Source organism: Coturnix japonica, chromosome 2 (genome assembly GCF_001577835.2).
Source record: "Coturnix japonica isolate 7356 chromosome 2, Coturnix japonica 2.1, whole genome shotgun sequence".
NCBI lineage: Eukaryota > Metazoa > Chordata > Aves > Galliformes > Phasianidae > Coturnix > Coturnix japonica.
In genome coordinates this window covers 49,063,332-49,075,580 of record NC_029517.1, presented here as the reverse complement: position 1 = coordinate 49,075,580, position 12,249 = coordinate 49,063,332, and positions in this window count along the sequence as shown.

The following is a 12,249-nucleotide window of genomic DNA, read 5'->3' as shown; positions in this document are numbered from 1 at the left end:
TACTTTATCAAATATGAAGTTACAGCTCAGGACCAAGAAATTGTTCTTGATTTCTCTGTGCAGAAACATAGTTTAGCTACATTCTGACTCTGTGCTGGAAGGAGACCAGAGTACCTAACCACATATTCTACTGCATCAATGGAGAAATTTCTGTGATGGTTGCATGGACCAGAAGAATATTTTAAGCTGACTAAATAGTCTCAGGGTAGCATTTACTATTCTAATTTATAAGTATTTGTAAAGAATTGGTACATGAAGTACGTGGAACCTAACACTCATTTCCAGATCTGCTCAAAGGATCATGCAAGAATTTGTGAATGTGGACCCAGCGTGGGATGTTTTACCAGAGACTTCCAGGTGAGTCCTCAAGCAGAAATATCATTATCCACTTTAGGATAATTATGCTTTATCCAAAACTGAATTATTAGATGAAGAATTTTCAAGGAGAGAATATAGATCTCAGTCATTCAGTATAGCAATACTAATTTTCCTATTAATAATATAAAATGCCCAAATATAAAGTGCCCCTTGTCTGAGAAGACACTTTGGTGTGTTGGGGTGGTTTTCATTTTTTTATTTTTATTTTTATTATTTTTTCTCTAATCTGGAAAATAAACTAATCCTCCCTTACAGCTTCATCCAGCTGTGATAGAGGATTTTTAAATGATTAAAGCGGAACTACACATCTGCTGGAATGTGATCAGAAAATGGAATGATTTGTATTAGCATTTCAGATATGGTATACTACAATGTAATCATATACGGGACTCAAAGATGAGACTGAGAAAAAGTATGAAAATGCTAAAATTAATTATACTGTGAGCTTTTGTTGTTGTTTAGCAAGTTTTCTCAACTATTATTATTGGTTTACTGATTTCCCATCATTATTTGTAATATAAATCTAGTTGCATTGCCCAGCAGAAATACTTCTTTCCCACTGGAAACCTCCCCCCTCCCCCCCCAAAAAAAAAAAAAAAACAAAAAAAACAACAACCAAGAAACAAACAGAAAAAACACAGTGAAGAACACATACAAAAAACCCTTTTTCTTTTTTTTTTTTTTCAAAGTAACACCATCAGAAATCACTTCAATTATTATTTTATATGGGTGCTTCAGTCTCTCCAGAATAAACAGTAACAACAGATATCACTCAGATTAAATTCTTGCCTTATAGCTGAAGTATTCCATGACTTCAAAACAGCACTGCAGAAATATAATGAAATAATGTTTTGAAAGTAGCTAGGTAGCAGCTATGGTAAGCTGCAGTTCTTAACAGTATTAAAACATCAGTACATAGCCAGAAAAAAAAAACAACACAAAAACCTGAGACTGATATTTTACGATTATGTTCCTATACTTATTTTATTGTTATGTATCTAGTAAGAATGATAAAAGAGGGAAATCAAGATTTCTAATACCAACAGAAGTTATAATTTTTAGTTGCAAGCAGTATATTTTATTGAGTTTAAGCTGGATCTGAATATGTGAATATTTGTGTTGGAATGTGTGTAAGTCCTGTGTGTAGGCATGAATATATATGCTTATATCACATATGCAGGGTGGGAATATTAGTCACACTGACTTAAACAAGTGTTTTATAATCCATGTATTTTATTTATTATTACTACAAATCATGTAATAGGCTTCACAACAGTGTGTGGCAGTGAATTATTAGATGGAGGAGCAATTGCAAAGATTAACATATGTTAGAAAGTTCCTACTCAGATCAGGATCACTAACCAAGCCATAATCAAGAGCTAATTGTCTTCAGTGTGGATTTAAATACACAGACAATAGTGGATAGACAAAATTAGAATGTGAAGGTACCCAGTGAAAGCCTGTTGCATAACTTCTCAGTCACTGAGACCTTAATTCAGAATGGTTCTTAAGGCAAGGCTTTTAAGGGTTTTAAATACTTTGAAACAATGAGCTTAAAAAATGACTGCTAACCTAATCTTATGTACCTGAATTGTTACTGACCTAAGTAAGAAATATAATTATTAAATAAGAAACTACAACTACCCAGCATCAGATTTTCAACACATAGGTTTGCAGGTATGGAGTCATGTTTTGTAATAATTTTTCAGTGTTAAAGAAATCAAAATTAAAAAAAAAAAAAAAAAAGGTGCAATTGGCTATAGCTTTTAGTTGTAATTCAAAAAAGCTGTGTTCTAGTCTCTCTTGCATCTTCATTTCCCTAGGAGCTAGAGGCATAAAAGCACTTAAATCAAAGCTCTTAGCTTTTACATGCCTGACCCTTAGACTGAAAAGCACTTCAGTATCTGAAGAATTTTTTTATATTATTTTTAGAAGTTCAGAAACAATCCTACTAGACTTCTTCCATGTACCCATGAAAATAAAGGGAGAACTTTAATGTGGAAAGGTTCAACCTCTACTGTCATATGGCCAATATCTTCCTTCTGATGTCACTGATTGAAGGCATTATTTTTGGAGTAGCCTTTATAAGTGTGCACTGGTGTCTAGGGGATTTAGAACAAAGTATGTATGTTATCCTTAGGCATCTGCAAAGCATCTAGACAAAGCAGTGGCAGGTCTGAAAACATTTGATTTGATTAAGATTATTCACTTTGGTCCTCCCTTCTAAACTGCTGATACTTTCTGACTTGTGAAAGAAAACATGACTAAGCAATTGTGAACATTTCAAAAACAGAATGAAGGAGTTACTGTTATCATTATTACTGTTCTTTTGTGATTTATTTTGCTTTTGGCTAGTGTACCAACAGAATGAAAATGATCTGATAAATTCAGATTTCCATTTAAATGGAAAAGATACACTTCCTGATATGAGTTTTGTGCTTTGCATTTTCTTTCAAACAAGTGAGTCTCTCTCTAAACTAGGATGACCTCAAAAAAGTCAATACAGTATGAAAGAGAATCTTCAAAATTTTCCAACCCATAATTCATGAATACAGCTAGGTTTCTTTCTCTAGTTTTTTAGGACTATAGGGAATGGTTTCAAGCTGTGGCAGGGGAGATTCAGGCTGGACATTAAAAAATATTACTACTCAGAAAGGGTGGTCAGGCACTGGAATGGACTGCCCAGGGAGGTGGTGGAGTCAACGACCCTGGGGGTGTTCAAGGAGCGACTAGATGTTGTGTTGAAGGACATGGTTTAGTGGGAGCTATTGGTAATAGGTGAATGGTTGGACTGGATGATCTTTTCCAACCTTGGTGATTCTATGATTCTCAGTGAGACCATCCGATTTTCATTTCTTAAGGGCACTGAAATAATTACTAATTGCTTTCCTTATATCTTCTTTATAAATTCAAAAGCCTTTCTAATTATAGTAGTAATAAATATAAGCCTTTATTGTAAAGTGGTCACCTTTAAAATCTCAGGAAGTTTTCTTGCCTTTCTCACGTTTAACATGTTTGAAATTTGTAATAAGAATTCTGGGTATATTCACTATTCATTCCAACATACCTACTGGAAAGCTGAGCAAGAATTTAATTCATCTGATATAGCTTTAGGAAATATGCTCACTGTTACCCCTCCCACAAAAAGAAGAGGGGAGTTCAAAATTTAAGGTTTATATGTCATTTTCTTATCTGTCAACAATGAATTCATGTGAAATACATAGAGATGATGATTACATGTGCATGCTTTTTCCATCCACCTACTCTGTCTAACTGTCTAACCAATTTGCTCTGAAAACTTTTACACTGCAATTTTCTGCTTGTGTTTATCACAAATTGTCTGTGAGTTCTAGACAATTTCAGCGGAATTTTCTAATTGTCTTTATTTCCCACCTACAAGAAAACAAAATTGTGTAATATGTTGCCAGTATGTACACCAAAAGTGTTTAGAATCTAGTGGAGAATCTTGAAATTTTAAAGCACGAATATGAAAACTGATATGGGGAATTGAATGTCATTTTATTGTATATGTGTTTTTGGATTAGTGGTGTACAGTGTCCAGGGGAAACTGGTAAATGTGACCTATTTAATTAAATAGAGTTTTGAGTGCTCAGAATACAATGATTTATTTGAATTTTCTGATAAACAGAGATGAAATTCTGAATTTGAGGGTAAACCAAGCACATTACAGACAATACTAATTATTTATTGCTGTTTGTTCCAGGAGACAGAAGCCAGATCTTGGTATTTATTGCTCTTATCTCTTCATATAGTGAATGTTTGTAGAACAGTACAATCAATGTGGAAAGGGGAATAATAAGGTTTTTAGAATGCAATTTTGGACTCAATGAGAATATGCTTTCTTTATGTCACGGATTAATTGAAAATCTACCTGTGTCCGTGATGGGGAGGGAGGGGCGAGTCCAGTCCCAAAGTGGGGCCCCGCAGGGGCCCTAGGCCGAAGAAAAAAAGAAGTAAAAGTTAATTAGGAAAAAGAAAACAGCGGCAACGATCAAACGAGGCACACTTATTTACTAAATACTATATTGAAATACAGTATAACACAATATAATATCATATAATTGAATTTAAGCTAACGAATCAAGCAGAATAGGAGAGAGAATGAGTCCCAAAACCGAGAGGCCTACTGTAAATTCTAGGCAAAACAGTGAAGGCTCCCACAGGCTCTCCTGAATGCCAGAACTCGAAAGACGTCAGTCCAGCCTGGGAGTGAGATAATATAGTGTCCAGGTCCCGTGACTTATCTCTGACCGTGATGTTCTCTGGGATATGTAGTCTTCTTCTGTAAGTTGTACATTTGGTAAAATTATTCATGCTTTATATGATGTTATAATGTGGAATACTGATAGCAAAATTACAAAATTACAAAATTATTAAACCATGACAGTTTAGCACATTTCAGTACCATGGTAGTTAGCAAAAAGTGCCCAGTGGTTCATTCATTTTTTCCAGGAGCATTATTGTTCAGTTTACTGTTCAGTGAGTAAAGGCGGCAGAATAGACCCTTTGAAACTTTAAATTTTGCTACTATATTTTTTTGTGAAGGTGAAAAATCAAATAAACTTTAATTCTCCCTAATAATTTTGCATGTTCTGATGCTCCCGCCCTGAAGTGAAAATGGAGGAAGTTTTACCAAGCAAAACTAAGGTTCAGAGAAAATAAAAAATGATGGTAAGACAGTTTCATAAGGAGTGGGGTAACAGACGGTAATGGCAACAGCAATAGAGGGCCATACACTTCCATTCTCTCTATATGAGCCATTTTTCCATAGTGAACTACCCCACATCTACCCATAGAAGTTCTACTTATGTAGTAACATTTTTTGTGTTAATTAATTTACTTTGGAAGTGATGTAACAGCCCTCTGGAAGAGATTACTCTGCTATGAGTTTCAGGCTGAATATGCCACTACTGTCAGCCTTTCCCAGGCTGTTCTGCACCATGCTGGTTTGTGTTTCATTCTGCCTGGCCAGGAACCTGTCTCTGCTGCTTCCCCATAATCTTGATTACATGACACTTTAAATAATGTAATGTGCATGATCTTTTATGATTCCCATTGTGGCAAACCACATGCCCATAACAAAATAGCTGTATTTCATTCAATTTGTAGGATATAAACTTTCTTTCTCCCTTAGCATCTGTAGCTCTCCAGAAAATATTATTACTTGAAATTTTCCTCATTATTCTCTCATTCATTCTACATTAATTTTCTTATCCCTTTCTTTCTTTCTTTCTTTCTTTCTTTCTTTTTCTTTTTTCTCCTCACATATATCTATTCTCTTCATTTTGTAACTTTTTCTTCTCCCCATGTTATTTTCCAGTTCAGTGCTATTTTTTTTTTTACCTAATAAACTATTTTTATTTTTATTTATTTATTTATTTGTTTGTTTGTTTGTTTATTGTGAGAAGGCAGTTTGCTCCATTTCTGTAAAATGAAAAGTGTCCAGGACTTACTTATCTTAAGTCCAATTCATTCATTACCTTAGGGAATTTCAATCTGAAATGAAGGAAAATGGAAAAGAAAATGAAAGCAAGGATTAGTCATGGCTTTAGACATCAGATGCTTACAGCTATTTCTCCCACTGTGTTTGTAGCATTTTTATTTTTTTTTTCTATTACAATTTTTCTATTCTATTGAGTTAAGGAAGTCTGATAACTAGCAACTTTAACATTAACTTGTTGTAATCTATAGTGATCTTGCTCTGAATTTCTGATTATAATTCTTTTACCATTCACTTTTCCTATGGCTATTTTCTAGGTGTGTCTATACAAACATTTTCATTTCAGAAGAATTAATTTATGAGAATCAAGCTAGTAAGTGCCACTTAAAATGAATAAAAGTAAAATGTGATCTTCTAATTTAGTGCTTTATTATTACTATTATTACTATTAATCTGGGTTATTCTCATACCTCATTGATTTGGTAAAGAAAAATAACTATCTTCTAAAATTCTGGACAAATATATCTGTGGAATGTTGTTTGTTTGTTTGTTTGTTTGTTTTAAAAAAAAAAAAGAAGCAATAAATAAAATGGAATGCAACTGCAAATGCGTTTATAATACCATCACCCAAGGCAAAGAAACTGAAAAAAAACAAAACACTTGTTAATGAGAATACAGTTTTTATGTTCAAATTAAGGTTGTAGTAATTAAAATCTTGTTATTTCACCACCAACAACGGCAACCTGATCTAGTAAATATGTATGTTTGGTGGCCCTGCAAGGCTGGGGAGTTGAAACTACATGATCATTGAAGTCCCTTCAAAACCGAGTCATTCTGTGTGATTCTGTGTAAAGACTTCCCTCAGAGCTACTGTTTATTGCTATGCTTATTCTTCGGTGTTCTGACAGTTCTCATACTACTTTCTTCTGCCTAACACAAATCAAGTAATGTACCTTACCTGTAACTAAACTCCAGTGAAGTGTACATGTGTTTCAAGTGCAACATAAAATGAAAATGCTTCATGCTAAAGATGGTAAAAAACTATGCTTTCATTCATTGAATCATAGAATCATAGAATCTGCTAAATCATATATCTGAGCACCACATCCAAATGGCTCTTAAACACATCCAGGGATGGTGACTCAACCACCTCTCTGGGAGCCTATTCCTGTGTTAAACTACCCTTTCTGTAAAGAAGTGTCACTTCAGTTCTAATTCTGCTTCTTTTTAGAAGCATTCTCATATTCCAGTATGTTCAAGATTATGACCTCAAAACCAACCATCTTTTGCTTTTGCGCTTTATATCACTTGAAGTTTATTCCTGCATTGACTGATACCTTTTAAATATGGAAACTATATTTAAGTATAGAAACTATGCAGTTAGAAAAGCAAAAGGTAGATTAGTTCTTGGTTCTCCAGAATTTATTTTGGCATACTGATGTCTTCCAAAAGGTGCTCTTGAAAACAGCAATAAGAATATAGCAGCAGTCAACTTGAAAATCATTTACAATTACTTGGAGTGTCTGAACTAAAATGCAGGGCCCTGACCAAATTTTTCCAGAAATACGCTGCTTTTGTTTTGAAGTTAAAGCAGAACATATTTTAACATATTTTAAATGAACACATATCAATGCAAACTTAATTCTGTGCCAAAACATGGACTTTAGCTATATGAAAAGGATTTGTTTTCTGTTTGAAGATGTTAAGAATTTAGGATAGGAAAAGATAAAAATAGGCCATACGGTAGCAGTGCTGCTTACTGTACCTGAAATGTAGGTGTGTTACCAAGATGACCGCCATACCACATTCATCAGTAGTCAGGAGTTTAAATAGTGACATCTCTAAAATTTTATCTTTTAGAGATCTAACTCTAAAAGTTAGAAAAGTTAGATTGTCAAAACAGTCAAGTTCCCAAAATCTTTGTATCTTTCTATATTATTGCTGCTTCAGTCACAAATATTTTTATTAAATGACAAGTACAAATGAAAAAATAAAATCTAATTGAAATAAACAAGAAGAGGTTTTTAGTGAGCTGAGAATAAAGCCGCTATAACAGTCGCTGAATTTTTGAGTCTGTTTCATGGAATTTGTTTTGCAGTAGATTCTGGCAGGAGTTAGGTTATCAAGAACAGGATTTCTTCATGAGCCAAAGGAAGATCATTCCTGGAGAGCAAAAAAATCAGTAGCTAGAAAGCTAATAAAATAACTGGGTTCTTTTTAGTCATCCCTTAATTTCCTGTTTCTTGTCAGAATGAATCTCCTGCTGTCTAAATTTCCACCTTACCTACTTTCACACACTTACTGAGTAATCAGTGTTTAGTTTTCGTTTGTTCATTTGTTTTTTGTTAAGTAGATAGGGTGTATTAAAAAGCCACAGTGTTTGAAAGGCACAAAGAGATCACAACAAAATTGACCACAGGGACATAGAATGAAAAACAATTATTTTCTCTCTTTTCTAGTTCATGAACTTCTGCAGTAACTTATCACACATAATTTCAACTTGAAGGATGGAAGATAGTTTGGGGCATTTTTCAGGATAAATGCAATTACATTTTTATGAATTCATATGAATTCATCATTTCCTTGACGAGAAGATTTAGTTGTATTTTATTTGTGACTGAGATATAGACTGTAGTGTAAATTCATGTGATATTAAGAAACAGGTTTTGAGACAAACCTTACAAAAAAAGACTGATGAAAATAAAGATGAAAAGGGCACAAGGACAGAAAAAAAAAAAAAGAAAGAAAAAAAAAGAAAAAAAAAAGAAAAAAAAAAAGAAAAAAAAAAAGATCACGATGGAAACTTGACTACTTTGAGAAAGATCTCACTCTCTTGCTAACCCTGAATGATCCTACACAGCAGCACATGGGGAGAATAAGGAATTAATTCCATCTGATATTGAATTTCATCTTATCTTTTCTTTGCAACACGATATAAATCAGAGATACTCCAGACATTTATCAGAGTTTTTCAGCTTTGGGCTAGCTGAAAAAACCAGAAGAGGATGAGCAAGAAATCACTTCTGCTTAGTGACACAAGTGTCTGACCATCATTAGGATACCAAATTCATAGAGAAAGTAATGGGAAAAAGCCTAATAATAACTGTTTTCAGTTCATTGATGATGATACATATTAAAATGACCTTGGACCTAGTTATTTTTAGGGTAGAACTGAAGCAGTGTTTGAATTTTCCCACCTGAACAAAAGAAAAAAGAAGAAATTCACTCTTGATGATATAAAATTTATTTGACTGCATCAGATTTCTTTTTTTTAAGGATTTTTTTTTTTACTTAAGGGTAAACAAACAAACAAAAAAGGCAGTATTTTCTCTGTTTAAATTAAAATCTATTGCACCAAATAATAAAAGTAAGTAAGAACAAAATTTAATAAAATTCAAATAAAAAGGATGGATAATAACCAACACAGATACAACATTAAAATGCTCCTTAAAATTCTTTATTTTCCCATAGTTGTCTTAAATAATCTAACCAACCAATTCAACACAATTCATGAACAGCCTTTATTGCCACAAAATGCACTTTAAAGCCAAAATATGACACTTGGAACATGTTACTTACTCTCTTAAAAAAGATATTTTATACCTATCCTGCTATATGTAAAATTAATTGCAAGATAAAGCAAGTGTCAATTTATAATTCCTACTCTTCATTATTTAAAATTTGCATATATTTCAATTTCTTGATCAGCAAATCTGTTCTTATCCACAAACCATCTGTTAGTTTCCTCAGTTTCTTCTTACAGTTGGATAATAGGCATCCTTAAATATTCTTGTTCCATGCTTAACATGACCTGGCCTTTCTTGGCAGAAGGTTCTACTCACAAATTTTATTCACAGCTATTTAGAAGATAAATAATGACAGCAGTAACTGTGGCAGAGTACCATGCAGCAATGGATTCTTCCTGTATTCAAATCCTTTCATTTTTCTATCAGAAAAGAGCAACTGGCTGCAATTGCATAGCAGCTTGATGTAAAAAGAGAATTTCATTGTCATTCAGGAATGTTCCTTTTCTTTTTGGACAGATTAGAAGCTAGTGTTCTCTGCCTGTCTACCCATCTTCAATTACTTTACTGTCAGTTAGGGATACAGGAGAAATAAACATCATAGGCAAGAAGTTGCTGCAGACAGCAAGCATTTTAAATGACTTATTTGAAGGACAGAAACTGAATAAAATAATGAATATTGATTGACGATCTTAACAGAGAAGAGGAAAGCCTAGAAGATCAAAATTAGTAGTTTGGATTTATACTTTTTACTGTTTTAATATATGATGAATTCCTAGATTTACAAGAGTATGAGTTAAGAGTATGAGACTGAATGATAACTACTGAAACAGTTTCACAAGAAAACAAATATCTAGCAGAAAAAAATATATGTCATTCAGAATGATTGATTTTATTATTAGGGGTAGTTTTGATTTGGACATGGAGGCTAAAAATCCCTGATTCTGAAAATGATCATGTACACAGGTAAACAGTGTAAAAGGGAACAGTCTAACATCATATTGTTTTTGATGGTTGCCAAACTGGGATTCCCTTGAGACTCATCATCACTTTTAGAATGTTTCATTAAACTTGTTTATAGAGATTGTGTTGCTGGCCAAATTAGATTTTATCATATATGAATTGTAGAACTCTGATTCTTTGAAACATGAAATCTTCACAGCAACATGATCCCATTGTTCTAGCTTCTGTACAAACACAGTATGAAAACAGTCCTTGCCCCAGAAAGGTGGCTGTAGAATGCATCACCATTAAATAGGGTAAACAATAACAGTGTTGACTAGAAAGTCTCTATGTGTGTGAAATGAAAGAAATAAAAAGAAAGAAAGAAAGAAAGAAAGAGAGAGAGAGAAAGAGAGAAAGAGAGAAAGAGAGAAAGAGAGAAAGAGAGAAAGAAAGAGAGAAAGAAAGAAAGAGAGAAAGAAAGAAAGAAAGAAAGAAAGAAAGAAAGAAAGAAAGAAAGAAAGAAAGAAAGAAAGAAAGAAAGAAAGAAAGAAAGAAAGAAAGAAAAGAAAAGAAAGAAAAGGAAAGGAAAGAGAAAAAGAGAAGAGTGAAGGGAGAAAATTTAGAAGAAAGAAGAAGAAAAAAGGAAAAAAAAAAAGAAAGAAAAGAAATGAAAGAAAGTAAAGAAGAAAGAAAAAAGAAGAAGAAAAAAAACGAAAGAAAGGGAGAAGAAAAAAATAAAGAAAGAAGAAAAAAGAAAGAAAGAAGAAGAAAGAAAAGAAAGGAAGAGAGAAAGGGAAGAGGAAAGGGAAGAGGAAAGGGAAGAGGAAAGGGAAGAGGAAAGGGAAGAGGAAAGGGAAGAGGAAAGGGAAGAGAAAGGGAAGAGGAAAGGGAAGGGAAGGGAAGGAAGAAGGGAAGGGAAGGAAGGAAAGGAATGGAAGGAAGGGAAGGAAGGAAAGAAGGAAGGGCAGGGAAGGGAAGGAAGGAAGGGAAGGGAAAGGGAAGGAAGGAAGGGAAGGGAAGGGAAGGGAAGGGAAGGGAGGTAAGGGAGGGACAGGAAGGGAAGGAAGGAAAGGAAAGGAAAGGAAAGGAAAGGAAAGGAAAGGAAAGGAAAGGAAAGGAAAGGAAAGGAAAGGAAAGGAAAGGAAAGGAAAGGAAAGGAAAAAGAAATCCTGAACCATGAAAAACATGTTTAGGAGACCAAATAGCTCTCCATCTCACTTGTTCAACTTCATACACCTTGTGTTAAAGTCCAGGTTAATTATAGAACCAGAGAATTTGCAGGGGCTTGGAAGGGGCAAAAGATATTGAGCCCAACCACCCTGCTAAAGAAGGTGCCCCTTCTTTAGGTCACACTGGTAGGCATCCAGATGAGTCTTAACTATCTCTATAGAAGGAGACTCGACAGCCACTCCAGGGAACCTTTTGCAGTGCTCCATCACCTTTATTGTAAAGAAGTTATTTTGCATGTTTGTATGGAACTTCCTATGTTCAAGTTTTAGGTCATTGCTCCTTGTCTTATCACAACACACCACCAAGAAGAGTCAGGCTTCATCTGTTTGCCTTCCACCTTCCCTTACCTACTTATAAACATTAATCAGATCCTCCCTCAGTCTTCTTTTGTCCAGACTGAACTGGTCTCTCAGCCTTTCCTGATAAGGGAGATGTTTCAGGCTCCTTGTCATCCTTGTGGCCCTCCGTTTTGCTGTTTAGAATAGGAGATCTGAGATAGATACCTTTTTCTGTGATGCAAACAGAATTCCATTATCTTAGTTATAAAATATCTAGTAGCTTCAGAGAAGGAATCCACGCAATGAAACTATTTGATTCCCTACTATTGTTATCAGTGAGTATTTCACTATAGAAAATGTAGGAATCTGTCTGAGGTCCTCTGATGCTTTAGAATTAGAGACATGGACACTGCTGCTCATTAATAATCTTTGT